The 26,405-nt window shown below is 44.7% G+C and overlaps 1 long non-coding RNA gene across 1 annotated transcript; it reads left to right on the top strand.

Moving 5' to 3' along the window:
- Positions 1-19,817: 19,817 nt before the first annotated feature.
- On the top strand, positions 19,818-26,004 carry LOC146821836 (uncharacterized). Its single transcript, XR_014963201.1, has 3 exons — positions 19,818-20,125; positions 20,225-20,285; positions 25,578-26,004. It is a non-coding gene; the product is annotated as an uncharacterized LOC146821836 (long non-coding RNA).
- The last annotated feature ends 401 nt before the right edge of the window (positions 26,005-26,405 follow it).

Here is a 26,405-nt window from a genome sequence, read left to right as displayed (position 1 = left end):
TTCCAAGTAGGTGCTTGCTCAGTACATTTCCTCACAGAGGTGATCGGTACCCCTTTATCTTCTTCATTCTTTTTTATTAATTTTCTTTCATCTTTTTCATTTGTATCTTCTTTCTTTCACTACTCGGTGCTTCGAAAACTTTTTTACTCTTGGGTCAGTTTTCGACTAGTCTATATTCCTTTCACGCTATTTAGCTCCAGCCACATATTAATATAAATATATAGAATTAGTACTTACCTTGGTTTTTCTGCCCACAGACCTACGGTTGTGAATATTGAATTTATGCCAGCACCCTCACCACAAGACGTTGGAAATGAAGTCGTCTCTAGTACCTGTCGCCCTTTGAAAGACCTATCCCATACGCCCTGAGGAAGGAGCCTATATAGAGTATATAGGATCTCCGAAACGCGCGTTGGCGCTTGCCTTGTGTTTTATCTTATGCTGTATTGTTTTGCATTTTTTGTCTATTTTTTTGTTTAAATTCTTTTGTGATTTCTGTCTTCACTGTTTTAGTTTCTTGCATCTTCATTATGTCTTGATGTTATTTATTCAATGTCATTATGGTGTGTGTTGCTGATGACATGTTCCACTTTTTCTTATTATTGTGACTTAATATGTATTACATTTAATGTACCACTCAATTTAAAATGGACATCTATATGTCTCTCAAAAAAATGAAAAAATTATCTAACAAATGAAGTAATCTATTTTTGTACACCGTTGATGTGGGCATTGCCTTATTATATGGACATAGTGCCTAAAATTGAATTATATAGGTGTAGGAAGCCCCTTGTTGTTGTTGTACACTCCGGGATAAGCCTGACTGCTCATGCCAAGCTACCAAGGGGGTGAGCAGAGGTTATCTTTGGCGTGTAACTCCCCAGCCCTGACTAGAGTGGTGGTTTCTTCCTGGATTTGGCGCAAGCCCTAGCCAACCAGAAATCCCATTTCTAACATCAATCATCAATAAAGACAGAACAAACCACCGTGGCGGGGGTGTTGCTATCATCCACAAGAGCAACATCTGCGCAACGGAATCCGACTCCTTCAATTATAACACATTTGAATATCTAACCCCCACCATTAAGACGAGGGAAAACAAAATGCTATACTGCCATCTCCTCTACCATCCTCCAGGCAACACTTCGTCATTCGGAGAACACCTTTCCGACCTGATAACCCACTGCTCTCTCTTAGACTCCAACAACATAATACTAGGTAACCTCAACCTACGCTGGAATGACAAAAACAACTCTCTGATCCAATCCCTGAACGATCTTCTACGCAACAACAATCTTACCCAACACTGCACCGAACAAACCCACAACAGGGGCTCAATTCTAGATGACATCATAGCCCACGAAGATACAATCACCATAGAGCACATCCTTACTGTTGACTGGTCAGACCACCATATCATTCTATTCCACCTCAACCAGACGATCATCCGCCTAACCCGTACACAGGAACCCCCCCAATGGTTGAGACATCTAAGAAAGATTCCCCTTGCCGACCTGGAAGAAAGGCTAAGCTCACTCCTTCCCACCACCGCATGCAGCCTGTTGACAACTGAACTTACCTCACACTACAATACAACAATGACCTTTATTCTTGACTAAATAGCCCCCTTGAAACAAAAAACAAATCAGGACCGTTCCCTCGAGATTTTGGTTCAACACAGACCTAAACTTGGAAAGAAGACAGTTAAGAACTGCAGAAAGACTCTGGCGAAATAACCCGACCATAATCCACCTCGACCTACTCAAATCTGAACGCAGGGAATACAAAAAACACATCAAGAAGGAAAAATCCTCATTCCTCTGTGAGGCACTAAACAAGGCAAAAAATCGGCCCAAAGAACTCTTTAATCTCATTAGACAACAGACATCCAAACCCCCCTTATCCTCAGTGAAGGCCTCCAAAGTCCTGTGTAACAACTCTGCCAATTTCTTTAATGAGAAAATCACCAAGATTGAGCTCTCCCTGAACAACAACTGCCGGTCACCCAACGTAAGCCAGCCCCCTGCAAAGTAGACAATAACCCACCCAGGCACCCTTCCAACTACTGGAAATCTTTCGATCCCATCTCAGAAGCTGAAATCATCAAATTGATTACCAGTGCCAAACCCTTGTCACACTTCTCCGACCTCATCCCTGCCCAACTGGCGAAAAGCTCAAACTTACCCTTGCCCTACTCTGGACCAAGATTATAAATAGCTCCCTAAGAACCGGAGTCATGCCAGACGGTCTCAAAATTGGTCAAGTTACGCTGTTAATTAAAAAAACGGGCTCTGACCCCAACGATCACAATAACTTCAGGCCGGTCTCCAATCTTCAGTTCTTAGCCAAAATCTTGGAAGGATGTGTTCTCCTACAACTCACCCAACACATTGACAGCAACAAAATCCTTGTCCCTCACCAATCGGGCTTCAGAAAAGGCTGTAGCACCGAGACAGCGATCCTGAATGTCATAGATGATGTTCACAAATCACTAGACACTGGCCGATGCTGTCTACTCATACTCCTAGACCCATCGGCAGTTTTTGACACGGTAGACTACACACTGCTAATCAATGTACTGAGAGAAAGGGTAGGAGCAGATGAGGTGGTCTTACAGTGGTTTACTTCCTTTCTGCAAAACCGCACCCAAAGAATAAAAATTAAGAACTGCAAGTCCGACCTACTCCCTGTAAGCAGGGGTATACCAGACGGATCAGTTCTCTCCCCATCACTGTTCAACATATACATGGAGCCCCTCACCGATATTCTCAAAAAAGCCAACATCCCTTTCCACCTATATGCTGACGACACCCAGATCTACTTAGAAACTGCCTCCATTAACGATATTCAGAATATAAACACCACCCTAAAAGAAGCCCAAAACTGGCTAGCCTTCAACCGCCTGAAACAACCAAGATAAGACGGAAATCCTCATCATCTCCAACAAAGAGCAAACCCCCCAAATCACAGAATGGCTAAAAACCATTGATGCCCTCAATTGCAGTCTCACCCCGGCAGACTCCGTAAAATCTCTGGGAATCACTCTGGACCCAAACTTAGACATGGGTAAACACAACAAGAACAACGCTAAGAGCACTTTTCTCAACCTAAAACGGCTCAACAAAATAAAACCCTTCATACCTCCCAATGAACTCAAACAAGCTACTCAATCTCTGGTATTGTCCAGAATGGACTACGGGAACGCAACCCTCACAGTCACAGCAAAATCTCACTTAGCCCCCCTCAGAACAACTCTAAATGCAGCAGCCAGGGAGTTAAGAAATACAAACACATCTCTCCTGCTCTCAGAGAACTTAAATGGCTCCCAATCGAAATGCGCGCCACCTTCAGAACCGCCTGTCTCACACACAAACCCCTGCATACTGGTAAACCGGCATACCTAACCTCCAAACTCATCAAAGCCGGTCAGACAAGGAACCTCGGGAGTACCAACACGCTACTTCTGATTCCTCCAAAAACTCGCAAACAAAAAGCCTTATCACGCTCCTTCTCTGTAAATGTGCCCAAAATGTGGAACTCCATCCCAGTCCATATCAGGACTAACCCATCCTTTCCAAAATTCAAAAGCCAGCTCAAAGACTTATTTCTCAACAGATCTCGTCCAAACGGATAGCTGTCGCTCAACATGGAATCTGGCACACTGCAACATACAATCATCTCAATTAGAAAGCCCCCACTTCACTTACCTCCTGTCCTGGGGGCATATGTATCAACATCTCCATTTGCGATTCTCAAATAGCGATTTTTAAAGAATCGCTATTTGAGAATTGCAAAACGGGATGTATGTAAAAAAATCGCTAAACTTTTGCGATTTCTTAAAATTCCTTAATTGCGATTAGCAAATTGCGAAATCGCAATTAAGGAATACCTTCCCATTCATTTCTATGGGCCAGGAGACCCATAGGAATGAATGGGAAGTAATTCTCAAATTGCGAATCGCAATTTGCTAATCGCAATTTGAGAATAATTTCAAAGGTGCAAGGGTGTCATGATGACACCCTGATGCACCCCTGAAATGAGCATGTGTGCGCATATGGCGCACATACATGCCCTAAGGGCATGTATGTGCGCCACGTGGCACTTTGTATAATTAAAAAAAGTGTTTTTTTATAAGAAATCGCAAATTACCACCAACTAGAAGTTGGTGGTAATTAGCGATTTCTTAAGGATAATTCGCACCACTTGGGTGCGTGTTACATATCATTTAAGAAATCGCAATTTGCGATTTCTTAAATGCTTACGCAAAATGAAGAAATCGCTAAATTAGCAATTCCTTAATTTTGCGATGAGATATTGGCTCATACATCCCGATTAGCGATTTTTCAATAGCAAACGCTGTTATTTTGCGAATCGCAGCGTTTGCGATTAAAAAATCGTTTGATACATATGCCCCTTACTCCTTTGTCACCCCTCCCTGAACTGGATTCATCACAAATCAATATGCTTATTATTATTACTTTCTATGTTTGAACTGTTATTTTTTGTGTTGACTGCATTATGATACTTGATGTATACCCTTGGGTCTTGCTAGCGCTACATAAAACTCTTAAATAAAATAAAATAAATAAGATTAAAAAAGCACAACGGTGCAGTTTGGGAGACCCCTCGGGCTGCTGCTATTACCCCTTGGTAGCTTCCTGAGGCTAGGAGGTGCAGGGAACATAGGACCTGCACAGGGGTGGAAATTCAATTGGTCCTGCAAGTGTGACGCTGCAATTGTGGTTGCAGGTCAGCCATTAGGTCTAACATAATGGCAGAATTTAACCTATACTTGTCATAGATTTCCTCCTCTGTTTGGCCAAATAATGTTATGCGCGTTCTGAAAATGCACTCTTGTCTCCTCCTCCTTCCCTGCACACCAGCCTGGATCCTCAGCCTCCTCACAATGACATAGAGTGCAGCCATTCTGGAACATGGTGAGACACTCTGGGCCTGTTTAAATAGATTGTATCTGGTAACCACCTGTTTTGTGTTGGTGGTATTTTGTTCATGCAAAATAGCATTTTGTCGACCATTCGCAAACTGCGAATGGTTCCTACATGTCATTTGCGATTACCTAATTTAATCCCTATTTGCTATTCGCAATTTGATGTTGCAATTTTTAGGAATCGCTATTTTTGCGATTGCCTAAAGGTGGGCTGCGAATCCATTCAATGCATTCAGAAAGGCAATTTGGCATTTGCAAACAGCTAAATTTAGCTATTCGCTCTGTTTGCGAACGCAAAATTGGTTGATACATGTGGCCCCAAGTATGTTCATATAGTATCCCATTGGATGTCTGATACAATACATGCTTCACTCATAGTGAATAACTCTAAATTTGTGAGTACCATTGCTTTCATTAATGGTAATGAGGACCCCTTCCAGGTCTCTTCCCCTGTTGTTAATAGACCAACTAAATATATCAGACAGAATTACTACTGACAGGCCAGGAGATGAAACCGAGGTGATCCTCAAGGTCTCTTGGAGGCAACTGATTGCACATTGGTAGAGTCCAGGGAAAAAGGGCCTCAGCACATGCAGAGCTGCCGGGATAAAAGTTTTTATAAAAATGTGCATTTGCCTCTCCCAATTCCTCATCCATCACACTGCTAAGGACTGCCTCCATAACACAATAACCGCACCTCAGTGGACATCACGCATGAGATTGAAACACTTCTCACATAGGTGTCAAGCAAAGACCACACGCTTCCACCCACACAGTGTAGGGTGCTACTCGCACGGACAAGTGCTTCAACACCCCATATAGGGGTAGTAAGCACTATACAAATACCACAATGTAGTACAATACTAGTGGTTTGTCGAGAATGATCTTTTCAGTGGGCCCTGGGCAGCAGTTGTGGCCGGCATGACTCGCGGGTGGGGGGTTGCGCGGGGAGGTGGTCGCCCGGGGAGGGGGTCGCCCGGGGAGGGGGGTTGGTTTAATTTTAAATGTAAAAAAAAAAAAAAGTTAACTTACCTTTGCCGGCCTGGTCTGGTCCTGAGTTGTCCGCGTTGTTTTTGCTTCTCTGCTCCACACAGGAAGCAGATAGCCTCCCTCCCCTCCCCTAAGCCAATCACAACGCTGCCATGGCAGCGTTGTGATTGGTTGGAACACCGACCACCCAGGCGTCTATGGGGAGGCCATTTTCTACATGTAGGCTGCATGCAGCCTACATGGAGAAAAGGGAGAGTGTGTATGAGTGGTTTGGTAGGCCCTGGGGCTGACCAAACAGTCAGCGCCCTCAGAGTGGGCAAACCACTCCACCCCTGCCCTAGAGCAGGCCCGCCCACCCGCCCGCCCGACCCCAACCAACCCTTCTGCTTTCTCGCAGTCCGAGAAGCAGAAACATGAAATGGTATTTAGAAACCCATTTTATGTTTCTGGTTCTTGCACTGAGAAAAAGCAGTGGGGCGACGCTCCTCCGCTCACATGGAGGATCCGCCGTTGCTCGGCAGTGCCGATGGCAGTCGGTACTTTCTTTCCCACACAGCAGCTGAGCAAGCATGCATCCTGGGTTAATGCAGACATTACAGCAGCTCCCAAAGTAATCCAAACATCTGGGCTTATCAACTCCTTCCAGGTAGGCTGGTCTGTCTCAGCAGGTAGAGTGCTTCGACTTACTCCAGGCAGTCTTGGAGAGCCTTCAGCAGGGATCTCGACTGAGGCTCAGTCTGTCCAAAGGAGTTAGTCAGGTAGACTGTACATCTGGATCGGGTATCATCTCACACACAGTGCTGCTCCTCCTTGTCAGAGAAGATTCCTAGACCTTTGAACTGGCCTGGGGCTGCTCTATCGCTATGGGAGGCTGTCCACAGATTAACATGTGTAAATGGCAGTCTTTATCCAGGTGAAGCCCTCAGTGGGACCATTCCCCTCATGACTCAGTAATGGGGAACCAGTGCGAGTGGTGGGCTGATGTTCTGCAGCCACTTGATCACTGTTCCTTTGTGCGTCTGGCACGATCTCATCTTCTCTGCTCCTGCAGGCTCACAGAGCCAGCGCCGGCTTTGGCACTGGGGCGCCTGGTGCAACAATCTGTTTCGGTGCACCCCCTCGCCTTGACCTCCTCCTCAGATTCCCTCACTACCACCCCACACACCACATCTATCCACAGAACCTCTCTCACATACATTTCATTCATTTTAAAGCGCTGTTAAAGACTGACTTCACTGGTCCACTCAGCTATCCATACAAAATGCAGATCTGTTCTTTGCAGAAGACCCTCTGCGCTACTTTATGGCAAGTCATGACTGCCACTAGTCAAAACTCCGATCTCTCTCGCCAACAGGAACATTAATCGCTAGAGTTATCTTGACATTTTTATTGCTGCCTGAAAGCTGGGCGCACAAGGAACTCTGCAGAAGTTATTGATAAACACAGCCAAGGTCTGTGCCCCCCCTCCAGGTCAGCGGCCAGTGCAGCCGCACCAGTTGCACCACCCTTAAGCCAGCCCTGCACAGAGCAGTCTTGGGTGGGCAGAGTGAAGTTTCAGAGCCACATGCCACAGTCATCGGCCCAAAAACAACACTAAACCTAAACAAGAGGGCAGTGACGGACTAGTCTACAGGGCAATCAGGTAGTGCGTAAAGGGCTGATCTAACAGACTAGTGTGTGGGCCAGTTTTTTTAGTATTTTTTGTGCCGGTTTTATTGCCAGGTGGGCACTTTTACTGTTGAGTTCCCTGGTATTACAGCAAGCATAACCAGAGCATATCCAAATGCATGCAATCACCAGACCTTGCAAAATACCTATACAGCGTGTCTTTACAAGTTCAAAAGTAGCGTGATTTGGAAATGAGGGCCACTTTTTTTAGCCATCTGGGTTGCTAATGGGGGCCACTCTTATTTAGGTGCCCAGGCCTATTTTTTGTCCCAGTCTGATCCTGCACGAGAGGAACCAACTAGGAAATCCATGTAGGAAGGAGGGCGTTCCATCGATCTATGCCCTAGAGTTAGTAGGGGTTAATCTAAGTTAGTGTCTCTTATACGGTGCTCACCAATATCGAAGATGCATAGCTGGACTTGGAACCAATGGACTGGTACTGACTAATGCACATGGACCCACATTCTGATCCCCTCCGATGCAGCTTAGCAGGCACAGTACATGGCACAGTACATAGTCACTGCCCTTTTAAAGAAGACTGTAGCGCGTGTTGCACTGTGCAGTTGTCGAGAGGTCGCACATCACTACAATTGTTACCAGGCCCCTTCACCTTTGGACAGGATTCTCCAAGGTCCATACAAACTCCACCCCAGCTAGGAGACCCTGATCCAGGCACAAAAATGGGGGACAAGGAACAACATTCAAGGCCAAACATCAGACACGGTACAACTCTGAGGACTCCACACTCATTGGTGCAATCATTAGGAGACTAAAGGTGGTCCTGATGCCTTTACACCTTGATTTCCACACTGAGGTCATTGAACTCAAGTCTGCACACCAGGATCCCTGGGCACAGGTCACTCAAGCAGTGCAGCATGCAGTTGGTTTGGCCACAGGTTGCAGTTGCAGCCAATCAGGTGCTTCACACTTCGGCGTGCTAGTGGGGGACCCGCGTATATGGCCTTGCTCCTTAATAATAATTAGTGCCAGTTTAATCCAGCAACCTCACTGAACCTTTACAGGTCAGGCAAGAGGGTCAAAGGGTTCTCAAGACGCAGCTCAGAGCGGCGACACAGGTACTTCAGCAGCCAGGGTTCACCGCAGATCCTTGCAGCACTGTTCGCCACCTCGTACTTTGCAATGCAGCAGTTATCCCTACTCCCCTGTGCAGTCTCTCCTTTCTCTGACAGCTCCTCCATCAGACAGCCAAGACTGGGTTCTGCTCTGGGCAGACTCCTCCTGTAAGGCCACCTCCAGCGCCCTCTCTGAGAAGCCAGGCAGCCTCCTCTTCCAAGGCATCTCCTCAGCAACTCCAGCAGAAAGCGTCAAACATCTCAAGGGATGGCCATTCACTTGACTGCGAATCTGGCGGTCATGGGCATCAGCCATGGATCGCTGTAGATTCGCCAAGTCTGTGTGGAATGCCACTTACACTGTACAGCTGGAAGTCCTGGAACACTGGCTTGGGGTTTCAGACTCCAACCTATACCATATTTGCAGACAGTTCTTGTGTATTCCTCTGGCACAATTCTGAGACCGGAAGTTTCCTCATGTGGTTTCCATCCTGTGGTGTGTCAGCCACGATCTTTCCCTTTCAGTAACAGCAGGAAGGAGGGGTGGAGCTGGGAACCTTTTCCTCAGAGACCCAAAACACAGGCACAAAACAGTGAGAGGCCGTCACACCTTACAGTCATCAGTCTTTTGATAGCAGCAGCTCGAGGGGAAGGAATGGGCAGGTCAAGGTCAAAGGGTCAGCACCTCGAAAGACATCTTAGTCACCTGTCTTCCCACATCTCCTATCAACCCGATGGGTTAACACCTCAACAGAATTATAGGGCGGGACCTGATAAAAGGCTATCCCTGCGCTTCCAAAGAGACAGCTGTTTTCAGTCATCCCACACCTTCTAGTCCCGGGACTCCATCGAGCTTCAGGTATGTCCTCAATATTCATTGCTAGTCTGGCAGGCTATCTCCAACCTCCTAATCTAAACTGGGTGGACTGACATGTAGCCATTTCTCCGACAGCCCTTGCTCCGTCAGGCCGTTGGAGAGGTTTTGCTATGGCAGTGATGGAGTAGTCACAACCGTTGCCAAACCAAAGGTCCGCACGCATCAAAATTGGGCGGACAGACCTTCATGTTGCCGGTGTGTATTCTCCGTCCCCAGTTATTGCAACGGAGTATACACAATGGCAAAATATAAATCGGTTCCTTAGTTCACGAGTCATGCTGGGGGGCATACATGTCCCAACACAGGTTAACTGCAGGCAAAACCACAAGGGAGCAATCGAATACCCACAACCAAACCACATGACATATACATCCCGTAGAGAAAGATCCTTTGGGTAGGGAAATAACACACATGACTGTTCCTTGAAACAGAGCACACATATACATTACAGGTCCCTTTTTAAGTGTCCAAATAGACACACATAGTATCAAGGTATGACTTGTCACTATCTGCGTACACTAGCTATCTCAAACGATGAGTGATGTGCAATGGAGGGTGGGTTTTCTATATAAAAGGCATTACACAGCATAAAAAAGCCTCCTTCTCTCCTCGTCAACTTTGTTGCTGGGGGACTGGACACCAGTGACCAAGAGATGGGCTACTTGGACACGGGTAAGAAGGCTTCATGAGCATGGGTTTGTGTATGGATAGCAGGAAAGGATGTCCAATGAGGTGACCTCTTTCATATCTTATAGATCCAAGTGAAGACCCACAGTGGGTCATTTTAGCCTGCCAGCCCCCGGCATTGTTACCTGCGCACAGCCTAGGTGAGTGCATGAAATAACTATTTTAGAATTAGTTGCACTGGCACCAACGTTTGCAGTGATAACATGAGTGGTGGTTACAATTAAGCGGGTCTGTATCACAGGAAATATAGTATGCAGATTATACTTACAAAACTCTGAGCAGCACCAGTGATCAAGCATGCCACCTAGTGTGGGAGAAAGGTATAGCTTCCTTTTTTTTCAAAGAAGACTACTTAAAGCAGTTGCAACCCCTCCCTCCCCTTCCCCTTCCCCTACGCCCCACATAGTAGGGAGACTCTAAGAGGCACAGTCCCACGTTGTTTTAGTTGATCTAATGAATCGTATCAGCGCTAAATCCCTAGGTGTCATATTTGACAAAAGACTCAACCTAATCTCCCACATCAACTCTATTGCTAAGAACGCACATTACCAGTTGCGCCTTCTGTGGGGGATTCATCGGTTCTTCCCGGAGAAAGACCTAAAAACCGTGGTACAATCGCTGGTTCTCTCTAGACTGGATTATTGCAATTCTCTTCTGATGGGCCTACCCAAATCCCACCTCTCCCCTCTCAAATCAATCCTCCATTCAGCAGCTCGCTTCATTTCGGGGTCTAAACGAAGCGACCTTGTCACTCCTATCCTGTCCTCTCTTCGATGGCTTCCGATCGAGGCAAGATCTTTTTACAAAACTGCCTGCATCACACAAAAAGCCTTGCACACGTTCTCCCCTCGTTACCTGGCGAATAAATTGAAATTGTCTGGAGGCTCTCGACCTTCTCGCAATGCGGAAAAGCTTCTGCTTGAGCCCCCCTCCTTCAAAAGGGAAAGATCGATGGCGTAATCCTTCTCAGGCAATGCGGTGAAAATCTGGAACTCGCTTCCCCCATTGCTCCGTGCCACCTCCACTACCCGGATCTTCAAAGCTGACCTCAAATCTCTTCTCTTCCAAAGACACTTTCAGAACTAATACTTTCATTCTCAGGCCCCTCGAAGAAGTTCGCTCATTATTGTAAATTTGTATTTTTTCTTGTACATTCCTCACCCTTGCGTGCTGTGTTGGATTTTATGTTTGTGTACCCTTCCTTTTAAGTCTCCTGTTTATTTTGTAATGTTCTACTGTGTAACATTTTTCTCTTGTAACGTAACTGGTTCTATTGTACAGCACTCTGACACCTCCGGGTAATGTCTTTATAAAAATCCACTAAATAAAAAATAAAATAAAAAAAAAAGTATCTAGACGACAAATGTCAGAATGTGCTGATTGGATAACTCAAATTCCTTGACAAAAGATAGGATGTATCTGCTAATAGGAGTCAACTAGTAAGGTATCAACACGAGTCTTTACTGAGCAGTAATTAACACCCATAATTAAGGGCTAAAACACAATTCAATGTGCATTGCTATACCAGTGGTTATTATTAGTGCAAATATGCACATAGACCTACACAGCTTACATGTATAGAGGTTTAAAAGTGAAGCATGGATCTTGTAGTAGCAAGGTGGGGTTTTGAACTGCTCTGCGGAAGTAACTCTGTCACCTGATAGATAGAAGATGAATAACATGAATTGGAGTTTGATGGCAGGAAAGGTGGTGTTTGCCAGGGGTAGCTGAACATGTTAGACACTCGGAAGGGGGTGGGGCTCCATAGCACATTGTGAGCTTGCATAGACAAGATACTACTGATGTAGTGAGATTTTGAGAATTATAATTACACCACGCATATACACTTGAAGAGTCAAACTTTACATTATACACGATAGATAGGGATACTTGAAATAGAGATTAGTGCAGTAGAAGCATCGTAAAATGTGTGCTTTAAAAAACATAAGATGACAAAAACACATGTAGAATAATAATACATATAAAGAAGTTGAACTAATGAAACTTATGCTTATCAATGGAAAATTGCACTAAAATGGAGTAATGTAGTAAAATGGTGTCTATTGCTAATGTGAACCATTTAGAAATTGATGTTAACTTGTTAGGAACGAGATATGAACTTGACATTTTACAGATACTTATTAGAAATGTTACAGAAAATGAAAACATTTAAACAAAATTAAACTGTTTAACTTTGAAAAACTGGCATTTATGAGATTACTGAGAAACAATTTGTGTAGGTAGGTTATAATAATAAGTAGATTTTTCATGTACTAATATTCGTGAAGTACATACATTGTTGTGTGCATTAGTACAAACATTCATTTAAAGAGGGTAGAGCTAAAGCTAATTTTATTCTAGTGTGCAATGCTAGCTGAAGGCCTCTCTTTTCTTCTTTCGAGATGCCTGATTTCCACTAATATTGACCTTTTCCCGCGGAGCTAATACAATGGATCATTCTTTACATGAGTAATGTAACTTATTTGTTCTGAACTCAACAGTTCCTTGACGAGCTCACGAATGTTAAGTGTCAAATGTTCCCGTGCTTTCAAATGTTAACTGTCAAATGTTCCCGTGTGAAGGAATGGCTACTCTGACCGTGAACTGAAATTTGTTATTCTTTTTAGCAACATTTATTAATTTTATTTTGAAAGTTTTATATAGCGCGAACCAGACCCTTACGGGTATCAAAGCGCTTTACAAGGTAAATGTCATAGTTACATAGATACAGGGTAAATAACAAAGTTCAATGATATTGTAAACATCCTATCGTAGATACATAGGTATATGATACATAACAAAACGTTCCATGTATATCAAGCATAATTTAGATACAATATCCAGGATACCTGGCTGGACAGTAGACATTATAAAGTTCCAGGTAGAAGATGCATTGGGAAGCAAAATAACAGTAGTTCATGCTCAAGTGAATTTAGCCATGAGAAGCGAATTCACTTCTTTCTTGAAATATGCGTTAGAGGGATTAAGTCTAGTTTCTGGGGGTAGAGCATTCCAGATTCTGGGCGCCATCCCTGAAAAGGTTCGGTTATATGTTTTCTTGTTGTTGAATCTTTGCGGTTTCAGTAGAAGGTATTTAGCGCTTCTTGAAGATCTGACCCCACATGAGGACGCCAGTTTCTGTGCTAGATAGCTGGGTGCGTTTTGATGAATGGCTTTATGTGTCATACATGCTATTTTCAAATGAATTCTGGCTTCAAAAGGCTGCCAATTAAGGGATTTTAGGCCAGGAGATATGTGGGAGCTTCTTTAGGAGCCAGTGATAAGTCTCGCTGCGGTGTTAATTGAGGCTCTTTGAGGGGCTGTTGCAGCTCTGGGCAGGCCACAGAGAGAGACACTCCCGTAATCCACTCTTGGGATGACTAGAGCTTGTACTGCCAGTTTGAAGTCCTTTTCCAGCAGGAAAGGTTTCAGTTTTCTCAAAGTATTTCTCTGAAAGTTTGCTCCTTTTGTTGCGTTGCTGATGTGTTTTTGCATATTGAGGTTTCTGTCCAGTGTTCTTCCCAGCGATTTTGCTGAGTCCACGATGAGAGGTTGGCAGTTGAGTGCAGTTAGGTGTTTGATCCAGTCTTGGATTATGGGTACTTGGGCGGGAGGAGCGATTAGGGGGAATTCGGTTTTGAGGGCATTCAGTTTTAGAAGGTTTTCTGCCAGCCAGGTCTGTGTTTTCCTGAGAGTTGTGCTGAGCGATTTGATGTCTTCTAGGGTATGGATCTTAAGGTATAGTTGTGTGTCGTCAGCGTACATGTGATATTGCACGTTAGACGCGTAGAGAATTTCAGTGAGTGGTTCCATGTAATGATTGAACAGTGTCGGAGAAAGTGAAGATCCTTGTGGGACTCCTAAAGTGACTGGGACGGGTTTGGACAAGGAGTGGTTGACCTTAAATCATTGCGATCTGTCTTGGAGGAACGAAGTAAACCAATTTAGAACTGATCCAGATAATCCCATTCTGTGTTTTAGGAGGTCTATCAGGTTATCGTGTTTGACAGTATCAAAGGCCGAGGAGAGGTCTAGCAAGATGATTTAACAAGCTCCGTTATGATCTAGGATTTGTAGCGCATCGTCAATTATATGGGTCATGGCTGATTCAGTGCTGTGACCTGCACGGAAACCTGATTGGTATTTGTTGAGTAAGTTAAAATTTTCAATATGTCTTACCAACTGGAGGTGTACACATTTTTCTAAGAGTTTAGCCAAGGTGGGGATGTTGGATATAGGGCGTAGATGTTTAAGTCCACAGGGTCAGCCGTAGGTTTCTTTAGAATGGGGGATACCTGCCCGGTTTTGAGGGAGTCAGGGATGCAACCTTGGCGTAAAGAGGTATTTATGGTCTTGGTCCAGAGAGGCAGCAACAGCGGGGTGAAGTCTTTTACAAAATTTGCTGGGAGAGGGTCAGTGAAGTGATTGGGAGGGTTCAGGGCAATAAGCATTTTGAGAATAGATTCTTCATGTAGGTATTGGTAGATGACCAAGATGCATTATTTTTTAGGTCAAACTTTGATGAGTTTCGATGAGGGGCATTTAGAAGGAATTGTGAGGGGATCGTATGTGAGACAGTGTGTGTGATTAGATCGTTAAGAAGGTCCTTCTTTATAGTATCAGTCTTCTCAGTGAAGAAGGAAGCAAATTCTTCACAGTTTGGTCTTGGGCCTAATTTATCTTGGGGGCGGGGAGGTGCATCCTTAGATTGAGTTTTGATTAACTCGAAAAGTTTTTTGGGCCGATTTTTTGCCTTATCTAATTGGTGGCTGAAGAAGTCTTCTTTAGTGCGCTTGATCTTTCTGTAGTATGCGTTTCTCTTCTTTCTTAGTATCTTGAGATGGTTGGTGGATGGAGCTGATCTCCATCTGCGTTCAGTTATTCTTAGGGATCGTCTGTTCTTGTTGAGTCTTCCATCGTACCAAGGCTTAGAATCTTTTGTGGAGACTCTCTTTAGTTGAAGGGGGGCTACCTCATTTAGTATCATGTTCATGGAATTGAAGTAGTGGTTGGTGAGATCATGAACATCGGATATCCCTTCAGGGGGAAGAAGAAAGTTGTAGCTGGAAGTTGTGATTATGTTAGGGTCAATGTTTTTCAGATCCCTCTTCCAAACTTTAGGTCTTGTGGGTTGAACCGAGTTAAATTTCACTGTTTCATTGATGAAGAAGGTGATAATATGATGATCAGACCAATCACATGGATGGATCGTATCTAGCTGGATGAAATCAACTTTAGAGATTACTAAATCAAGGATGGATCCTTTATCGTGTAGTAGAGCTGTTGCAAATTTGGGTGTGGTCGAGGTCAGAGAGGAAGTTTTTGAGACTATTGACCACTGCATCATTAGGGCCATTCCAGTGGAGATTGAGGTCTCCGAGAAATATTTGGGTACTTTGATGTCCGGCATTAGTAGAGACTATGTCCATGAAATGTTCGGTAAAGGTGAGGTTATCACCTGGTGGACGATAGAAGGTGTGTAGAAAGCATATTGGTTTGCCATTGTTAGTGATGTCGAGGCATATGTAGGAAAAACAGGGGATAGGGATCTGTTTACTGAGATATTATTCCGGTGTATGCAGGCGATACCACCCCCTGTCTTATCAATTCTGTCAAGTCAGATGATGTCATAGTTTCGGGGTACTAGTATGTCAATGATGGGTGTAGAGGATTCCTTTAACCAAGTTTCGGTTAAATTTAGCAGGTCCGGTTCTTGTGTGAGAATGAGGTCAGCTATTTCGGCTGCGTGTCTTGAGGCCGATCTACAATTTAGTAGTATACACTTAAGACGGGGCGTGCTGTGGGATGTGTTGGGTTCCTGAATGAGGGGAACTTGTCTAAGGCTGTTTTCGATGATGCCTCTAGAGTTATGTTTAGTGGGCCTGTGAGTGTTGGGGGGAATAGTTGGGATTAGAGCCATTTTGGGCGGGTTATCTGGAGGCATGGTGTTGTGATTCCGGTGTGAGGGCTCATAGGAATGGAGTAGAGAGAGTAAATCCCCACTGGGGAGTCGAAAATTTCGAAGTGACTACTGAGTGAGTCAAGTGAAAGTTTGATTTAGTCTGTCGTGAAAATCTAGTGTTCCAGGGTTGGCTCAGAAAAACCTCAGATAAAGCTTGTAGTTCTTCTTTGATTTGCCGTAACGAGAGTATGATCTCGTCCAGTCTAGGGTCTGGTGAGGGTGGGAGCAAGATTGGTGGATGTATTATCGGTGTGGGAGGTGTGCTTACGGTGGTAAGGGGGAGGCTCGTCTTCTAGGTTGCCGTGGGGCGTCCTATCTGGTTCCCTCTCCAGATCGGGGAGGGGTAGACTGGAATGGGGAGTGGCTGTAGGAGGTGTGGAGGTGTGTGGTGGGGATGTGGTCGTGGGAGTGATGGTTTTGCAAGGGGTAGTGATGACAATGGGGGGAGATATGTTCGATCCAGGGGAGGATGCTGAATCTGTTAAGGGTGTAAATGCTGGTGCAGTAGTAAGGGGGAGTGTCTTATGGAGGAATCTAGTGGGGAGGGGAGCTTAATTGTAGCTAATGGTCGTGAAATCAGCGTGGTGGTGTGTGAGTCTGTGATGGGTGTAAATACTGGTGCAGTAGGAAGGGGGGAGTATCTTATGGGTGAGTCGAGCGGGGAGGGGGGTAGCATAGGGCTCGGGTGTATTTATTGGTCGGGGTAATAGTGGAGCATGCCTAGTGGTAGAATTTGGCGGTGTGATAGGTTGTGGGCTGGTGGAGGGAGATGCCTGGGGAGGGGTTTGGGGTTTTATCACTTGTTCGTTGATAACGAGGAAGATGTTATCTAAGCTGCGGTCTGTTGATTGCATGAGAATGGTTCCGTTATTATAGATGGTGATGGTTGCTGCCGCTTTGAAAATTTGGGAGGGAGAGATAGAGATAATGAGACCATGTGCAGTTTTCCTGGTGGAGGAGATTGAAAATATAGCTAGGAATGCTTTACTCAATTGTGCTCTTCGTTTAGTGTAGAAGATGATATCCGTGGTTATATGCCCTTTGTTGAGAAGTAGGGATCAGAGATGGATGTTTCAGGGTGTAGTTTTATCAAATTGTGTTTCAAGCGTTTGGATGCTGTTTTTTGAGAGGTTGGGGGGTATTTGATGGTGTAGGTATATGCGCCTGTGAGCTCCATACTGGGACAGGCACTGTTAGAATGGGATAGGGCGTTAAGGGCTGATATGTGTGTATGTGGCCCGTAACGGGGGTCAGTGCGGTGAGGGTGTGATGGGCTTGGGAAGGACACGGAGATGGCACAACTGTGGGGTGGCTTGGGTTTGGGCAGAGGGAAAGAAGTCGAAGGGAAGAGTAGGGGTTGGTTCAAGTAACGTAGTAGGTGCAGCGTGGCAGGCAAATGAAGGATTGTGGGTTCGGCAGGAGCAGTAGAGAATGAGAGAAATAAAGATAAAATAATGAAAGTTGCATTTGTGATTCTGACCTGTATACGTAGATAGGGGGATCAATGGGCATAAACTAGCAACGTACGAGAGCTAGTCCACTGTGGAGGAGTCAGTCCAAGTTGGCCACCTCATTTGGAGTGGACATCATTGCCTACAAGATAGTCCTGTGTCTCTTTCCATTAACTGGGCTGATCCAGGGATAGTCCTATTTCAATCTCTGTAGCTCTGTTGGTGTTTTTAGTCTTTTTTCATGTTATCGTCTGCTTCCTTAGAGGGTCTTTCTCTGCCTAGAACAACAACAAGGTGGAGGCGGACCCCAAAATAATGGTATATCTGTGGGCCGCCATTTTGGAGATTTGGATCTAGAGGCAGATGCTGCCCGAAGTTAGTAAAAGTGGTGCCAAATGGAGTTAGTAAAAGTGGTGCCAAATGGAGCGCACCTCTCTCCCATGTGCAGGAAAAACAACTCCAGTACTGAGCCATGTAAAAATGTGCCAGGAGAGATTCCGCGAGATGAGATAAATGGAGTCCATTCCATCGACTGCTAGCGTGGTGGGCACGGGTAGGCCCGACGGCCTGCCTCGAGTTTCCCCGATATAAGGTTTTCTCAGTTGAAACGATGTGCGTTGAAAAGGGAACCACGATCGATAGCCAATACCATTGAGGGCAGAGGATTGCACCGTCGAGGGGGTTCGAAAACGATACTGAACTAGGAGCGCAGCAATACACAGCCGAACCCGATGGTGGGCACAAACAATCTGGGGATGGAGTCGATGCCCATGTGCACCATCACCAAAGGAGGAGACACCTGACCGCAAAGACTTCCTTGAAGGAAAACAAAGTGCAAACATCCGGACCCAGCACTAGATGGCGATCTATGCTAAAGCATATGATCTATAGCTCATATGCATCGAACAGACAATTCCGGACCTAACCACTAGATGGCGGAAAAATGCACAGCATGTGAATCCAGAAAAGGCTTCATGTTGCAAAACAGCTCTTAAACACAACAACCATGCAGCACTCAGATCCACCATCTACCAAGACCACACAGCAGTGTGTTTGCAGCACTCAAAGCACCCCTTCGAATAGACCTCCCAAAAGAGTGTGATCAAATCTGCGATGCTACTCAGCACAACAGCTCTGACACACACAACACCATGCAGCACTAAGAGCCACACTCTGCACAGTCCACACAGCTTAGTGTGATCCCAGCACACAGAGCGCCCCTCCGCCCAGACCTCTCAACACAGAATCAATCATTTACGGAAGGTCCCCTATTTTCTTTCAAAAAAGAAAAAAACATCGCAAATCATGTGGTTCGAGCGATGCTACCAAAAGTGAATACACCATCACTTAGAAACTATGTAGGATTGGGACCAGTATTGGGACATCATAAATGTGGATCCTGTACGTGTTGTGAGCAAATAATAGAAGGGTCTCTGTTCTCACATAATGGAGTTCACTGGAAACATGAGACGTTCACCAATTGTAAATCAAAGTTTGTGGTATATGGGGCTTTATGCCCTTGTCCCAAATTATATGTGGGAAAAACAAATCAGGAAATCCGCCAGAGAATCACCCAACATAAGCCAAGAATCAAACGAAATGTGGAAAATGCACCACTTGTCAATCATTGGAAGCTTAAAGGCCACACTGAGAGAGACTTAAAATGGACCGTGATTGCGAAAATTGAACCAGACACCCGAGGAGGGGACTTTAACCAAAGACTTAATCAGCGGGAGGCAAAGCTCATTTTGAAATTCAACACTACATGGAATGGGCTGAATGAACTCTCAGAATTATATAAACTGGGATACGTGACCGGGCTCACGTTTGCTCGGGAGGATGGCAGTAAAACAGCAATGAACAACTTCGAAGTTTTTACTTCGTATAGAAGGCCTTAGATGGCTTGGACAAGCGTTGTGCCACCATTTGTAATTTTAACTATTTCGAATTTTTGTTTAATAATGATTACTCAAAGATATATCCTTTGCCTAAAGATTGTGTGGGCTAATAAAGCTTTTAATTAAATTGAAACGTGAAAAGCAGACTACAACTCCCAGAAACACCAATTCTCAAGACACTGTGGGCGAGTCTCCATTAAAAGAGGTCCTTCGTTGATGTTTACAACGGAGTTCCACACCCGTAGAACGAACAAGATTAAGGACTGTCTGGACGAGTGGCGTTCTATTAAATAGCTAAGCGTTTTGCTTAGCACAGTTTGTAAATTTAATAGCGTCCAAACTCTAAAATGGATTGAGTGTTGCTCAAAAGGAGCGTTTGTTTTTTTGTTTTGTAGAACCAGCGAGGGACCGTGTCCTGGGCCTCGCATGCTTTGCAAAATAACATATCGAGTGTCGACAGAACAGACGCCGACCTCGCGTCCCGTTAGATGACAGCTGAAAAGCTGCTTGGTGGATATTGGCACAGTTAGAAACTGGATCTTTATACCAAACACATACTTCTGACTTACAAGTGAGTTTATCAAGTATCTACACTTGAGTATTGTTTAGACACGATTTTAGTGGCATCAAAAAACTTTTTTATTCATTATTATGTTTTTGGATCTTACAGACAGTGGTACCGCTTGTCTACGTGCCAGTTAATTTCGAGTGATTGTGTCCTGCTCTTAGAGGTAAGCTGACAGGCACAGCTAGTGTGTTTTTTACAGGAGGCTTCTGGTGAATAAAGAGTATGAAGTGTAAGCTAATAAGAGGTTGTTGTTTATGTTTTTTTCACAGTCACTTTGGTCCTGAGGAGAGTCCTTTTTAAAAAGGTGGACTCGAAACGCGTCAACCTTGTATAGTGTTGTCCAGACAATCTTAGGGCGAATTTGTACAGCTGTTCTTGTGCACTATGATTGGGATTCATGAAATGAAAAAGATGTGACATTTGTTTTTGTGCACTATGAAGGATTATTGCTTTGAATAGGTGATGTCTGGTTTTGACCTCTGACGTTCTTATACTTAAATAATCAGCTAAGTCAGGGTCTGTGATGTATTGTTGAAGTGTGGATGTTGTTTAGTATGGGTAATAAATGTGGTTTGAGTGTAGAAAATAATTTGGAGACAGAGAGCGTTTTTTTGGTTCTTGAATATGGTTGTTTGATTCACAATATGTGCTATTCAATTTGTGTGGTATCTAAGAATGAAATAATTTGGACCCCCGAAATGTAGAAATTATTAAATAAATTCAAATTAAGCTAAAGAATGCTGGTAGTTGCCTTAGAATTTGTTCTAGGCGTCAGAAAAATAATACTTTGAAGAATTATCAGTACTGGCAATTTGTTGTGTTTTTTACTTCTGTCCTGGGCAGTGAAAGGACTGGACTGAACTTTCTGCAATCTACATTGTGAGTTTCTCCAAGGGCTTGAGTTAGAGCTTGCCCCCTGTTCAAGAAGTCTCAGGAACAGCAAAGACTTCAAGCTCTTCTGCCCTTAGCACTGGGGACTGTGTGTTTTGTGCTGCAACAGAAGAAAAGCAACCCAACGACGTCTACACCGCCGCTGCCGATTCCATGTCCTGAAGGCACCACAGAGGGCACCGCCGCAACGCCGCACCGTGACTCTGGTCTCACCGACGACGCCTGTTGACGCCGCCACCGAGCCGCTGCTCGCACTGTGAGCTGTGGGCACCACACTCCGCACCGCCCCGCTTCAAGACGACGCCTTGGTATCCCCGACGACAATGCTCCATGCCAAAATCAATGCCGCTGCTTGCACCGTGCTTCGAAAGCACCGCTCATAAAGTTACACAACGCACCGCTCTCATGCCACACCGCAGCCTTGGCCTACCGACTCCGGCGCTATCGACTCCAGTTTGTCAGCCAACAGCACTTCAGCAACGACGTCGCTGCTTGCACCGTGACCTGCCAGCACCGCGACGAGCATCGCATTCACTTCACACCGCGACCCTGGTCTCACCGACTAAGTCATCTGACGCCGCCACCGAGCTGCTGCTTGCACAGCGACCTGAGGGCACCGCACGCCACACCACTGCACTTTGCACCAACGCCTTCCAGCGCTCCTGACTTCAACAGAGAGGAGTTCGATCTGCAATGCGTGTGACTTCAAGGGCCCGACTACTCCTGCACCGACCTCCGGAACCGGCGCCTGCGGACGCCGTGCTTTCAGAAGCTCAACGAGAGGTCGACAACGCCCTGCATTTATAAAAGGTACTGTTTGCGGGTCTTCCCAACACCGTAGCTGGCCCACGACGCGGTCAGCCAGAACAGTTTGGATTTGTTTGTTCACAACGCCGTGATAGCACTGGACGGAGCGATCGACATCAAGGAACTGTTTTTCAAGCATATTTTGATAACTGAAGATTTTTAAGTACTGTATTGTGGATTTTTATCCTTGTTGGTCTTGTCGTAAGTATATAAAAATATTGGATATTTTTCTAAACTGGTGTGGTGTCTTTTTGTAGTGCTTACACTGTATTACTGTTGGTTATGTGCAAATGCTTTACACACTGCCTCTAAGATAAGCCTGACTGCTGGTGCCAAGCTACCAAGGGGGTGAGCAGGGGTTATTTTAGGAGTGTAACTCCCTTACCCTGACTAGAGCGGTGGTTTCTGCCTGGCTTTGGCGCATGGCCTAGCCTACCAAAAATCCAATTTCTAACAGCAAGTAATTAAAATAAATGTTTAATTGGCCTGGAAATCAATACAGCATGGACAAATAGGCATCTAGCAGCTAAGTGTGACCTGGCAAATGGTAACAATTACATACAAGCGAATCTTGATCTTGATCCGCTGCGAGTCCGGCCCGGCATCGACTTTATAGCCATGTGCACTAAAGCACTAGAGAGTTAACCGTGGTCCCACCGGAAGTAGGTCCAAAAGCTTTTTCCAGAAAATCAGCACATAGCTGCGGCTGACCGGAAAGTGATGGCTCCGTGGGTACATTGCCGGAAAAAGGCGTCGCAGAGCAGTTTTTAAAAAACAGTAAGTGCAAGAAATAAAAGCAGTAAAAACAGTTTAAGAGCAGTTGGAGACCGCGCGTAATGTGCAAGTAATTAAAATACATTTCAATTGACCTGGAAATCAATACAGCATGGACAAATTAAGCATCTATCAGCTAAGTGTGACCTGGCAAATGGTAACAATTACATACAAGCGAATCCTGATCTTGATCCACCACCTTGTAAAGCCCTGCGCCACATTATATCTGTGTCAGGTATAATGTATGCAGGGTGAGCGTTCCCACGCAGGAAAGCCTCATAGAAGTGATGCAGAGAAATCTATAAGATTTCATTGGGCCACTTCTAGGACGTCAGTGCATCAAAACCTTACACCTGCTTGGAGCAGACGTAAGGAGTGACGCAGTGTATTAAGTATAGGCCTCCCTCAAGCAGTGCTGGAGTTGCGTCATGCTTGCGACACAACTCCAGCAATGCGTGACTTTAGCGCTGACAGATGCGTCAGAATTTCTGATGCATCTGTCAATCCTTGCACCACTGTGTGCCGTATTATAAAAACAACGCATTCATGGTAACGCAAGGGTTTCTTTGCCCGGCGCAATGAAACTGGCACATCTTTGCTTGTAAATAAGCCCCCTATTTCCACCCCTCCTATTAGCGGAGAAAGATTAATTAGAGGATCAATGCCTTTGTAGTAAATTGATTGATCATCTAATCATAGAGTAGGAAAAATAAATTGAGTAAGAGAACAAAAGTACCCTTCTGCTTGATCACCACCAGAACCTATCCACCATAATATAATGAGATGCTGCCTGGCAACGGTGCACGTGTTCTATGTGATGCATCCACATTTCCTGTCCTGTTCATGTCATTTCAAAACGCAATGCCACAATTACAAAATCCAATGCCACAATTTCAGAATGCTGCACATTAATTTCAAAATTCAGGCCATAACTCATTGCAACAATTCCCTTTGTTTCAAACAGATGGCTCTGGTTCTGATAATTCCCAATGATGGTGTCTGAGAGGGAAGGAAGATTTCGTCTTAGAGGTAGACTAAAGTGGCCCATATGAAGTTGCTGAGGTTTATGACCACCCCATATCATTTCTCATCGATACAGGAGCTACCCGTTCTACTGTGAGAACAGTGGAAGTCCCAACCTCCCTCTTTCTGGGGAAACTATCCAAGTAGTGGAAGTTACAAATAAGCAGATACTGAATCCAATATCAGAGAATGACCCAGTAAAAATAGGTATGTTTAGAGTAAAGCACCAATTTGTTGTGTGCGACACCAGTCCTGTGAATTTGTTAGGGAGAGATCTCCTCCGCAAATTAAATTGCTCCATTTATTGCACACTGAATGGTGTTGTGTTTCAAACACATGATGAGGATGTCGATTTCAAATGAATTAAACAGCAAGCTGAAGTGAGGATTTTCCCTTTATTGACCATTGATGCATTACCTGAAGAGTTGAGAGAAACAGTGAATGCAGAAGTATGGGATTTCACAGGAAAGAATATCGGATTTATCAAAGCTGTAGAACCAGTGTGAAGCCAAATGCTATCCATCCCAGAATGCCACCATATCATTTGACTCCAGAGTCCATTGCAGGAAGAAAGCCAGTGAAAGAGGATTTGATACAGAAAGGTATTTTGAGGGAAATAATTGGGAGTCCATGTAGTTTCTCAATTATGGGCTTACAGAAGCCCAATGCTAAATACAGAATAGTTCAGGATTTGAGGAAGGTGAATGAGCAAGTGATCCCCTGTTGTCCCGTGGTACCGAATCCAGCTACTGTATTGTTTCAAATAGCATGCACTGCAGAAAGGTTTACTTGGCACTGATTTGTGCTAAGTTTTCTTCTCAGTACCCTTGCATGAAGAAAGCTAGTACATGTTTTCCTTTGTGTTCCAGCAGAAGGTATTAACATGGTGTAGTGCCCCACAAGGGTATACAAGGAGTTCATCCATTATTAATCAGATCCTGCAAAGAAATCCAGAAATCCTACAGATGCCCTGTAAGTCTGTCCTTGTTCATTATATAGATGACCTGCATGTGGCATCCGAGACACATGATGCATGTAAACATGACACCATTGCAGTCTTGAATCACCTGGCTGAGAATGGACACAAAGTGACTCCAAGGTGAACCACAGTACTGTCAAAAAGAAGTTCAATATCTGGGACACATTATTGTGAAGGGAGCTAGAAGGGTGTCTCCAGAAAGGGTGAGAGCCATCTTACAGATAAATCCATCCCAAACTCAAAAGGAAGTCAGAATGTCTTTGGGAATGGTTCACTGCTGCTGGCAGTGGATACCAAACCTTTCCTTAATGGCAAAACCTCTACTGAGGTTGACACACCGAGATGTGTCAAATGCGATTCCTTGGGACAACGAATGTCCAAAAGCAGTCCTGAAACTGAAAGAGAAATTGTGTTGTGCCCCGGCACTAGGAATGCCTGATTATATGAAATAGTTCACATTATTTTGAAGTGATAGAGATAGGTGCGCTCTCTCAGTTTTGACACAAATGCATGGAGGAGCTTGAAGGCCCATCGCTTACTTTTACACTACAGTTGATCCTGTAGCGGAAGGTCTTTCTGGTTGCCTAAAAGCGGTAGCCGCGATAAGTACTAGTTTGGAAAAGAGCAAGAACATAGTGATGGGATACTCTTTAACTGTTATGGTCCCACACTCTGTAGAGCTATTGATGGCACAAACTAAAACCCAACACATGACTCATAACAGATTGACCAGTTATCAGCAGAGTATTTTGTCTGCAGAAAATGTAACATTAACACGTTGTACATATTTAAACCCTTCCACATTACTGCATGTAAATAAAATTGATGATAAATGTAATGAATATGACCATGATTGCCTAGGTGCTATGCACCAACCCTGTCCTGATATTAAGGATGAACCACTAATTGAGCCCGACCCTGTGTTATTTGTGAATGATTTTGGGCAGCTATGGTCACAACATGATTTTCTTACTTTCGCAGGAATCCCAATATGGAATGGAATCCATGTCAAGAACCTATTGGAGGCATTGCAGTTGCCAGAAGAGATTGTAGTAGTTAAATGTCCAGGTCACCAAAATGGAAGCAGCAAGGTATTGCACACTGGAGCTTTCATATGTGAATCTGAAGAAGATAGATCTTTTGCTATGTTGATAAAAGTCACTGACACGTGGGATGAATTGAAACGAGTACAGGAAAATTTGTCAGAGGCAGAGCAGAATGGATGGGCAGGAGGATGATGTGAGAGAGATGCCAAGGACAGTGTTGCCTGATAGATTGTTGTTTCCAAAGACACAATATTATCCAGCTAGAGCCTGACCAGTGAACTCAAAAGGGACCCCCTGCTGCTTCATTGAATTCGCTAGCATCAGCAAGGGTGCCAAATGGTACTCCACCCAAGGCGCTATCTTCACAAAGGCTGGCACTGCTACTAGGACGTACTCTGGATGATTTGCTGGAACTGGTCATCGGAATCCTGTATGAGACCTTTTTCTGGACTGAAACCCTATTACAGCATTGTTTTTCTAGGTCGAACCTAGGCAGCGCGCATCCACTGTCTGCAAGACTGTTGTGGGCTTTTGGCACTCCCATGGTTGCAATTCCTTCCTTGTTGTGCCATTCAGAAATGCTGCCTTTTTATTGGTGCATTCATTGTAATTTTCTCTCCTTTGGATGCTTGGTTCCCTCCCAGGTGATTTCACTCATTGTTCTTTCAGTCAGCCGTCACAACGCGTTCACAGTCAGCTATCGCTTCTCAGATACGCGTTCATGTTTGTTCAGTCCATAAAACAGCAGTGTTAGAACCATCTG

The sequence above is a fragment of the Triturus cristatus genome, chromosome 6, assembly GCF_964204655.1.
Source record: "Triturus cristatus chromosome 6, aTriCri1.1, whole genome shotgun sequence".
Classification (NCBI taxonomy): Eukaryota; Metazoa; Chordata; class Amphibia; order Caudata; family Salamandridae; genus Triturus; species Triturus cristatus.
This window is presented reverse-complemented; position numbering and strand designations above follow the sequence as displayed.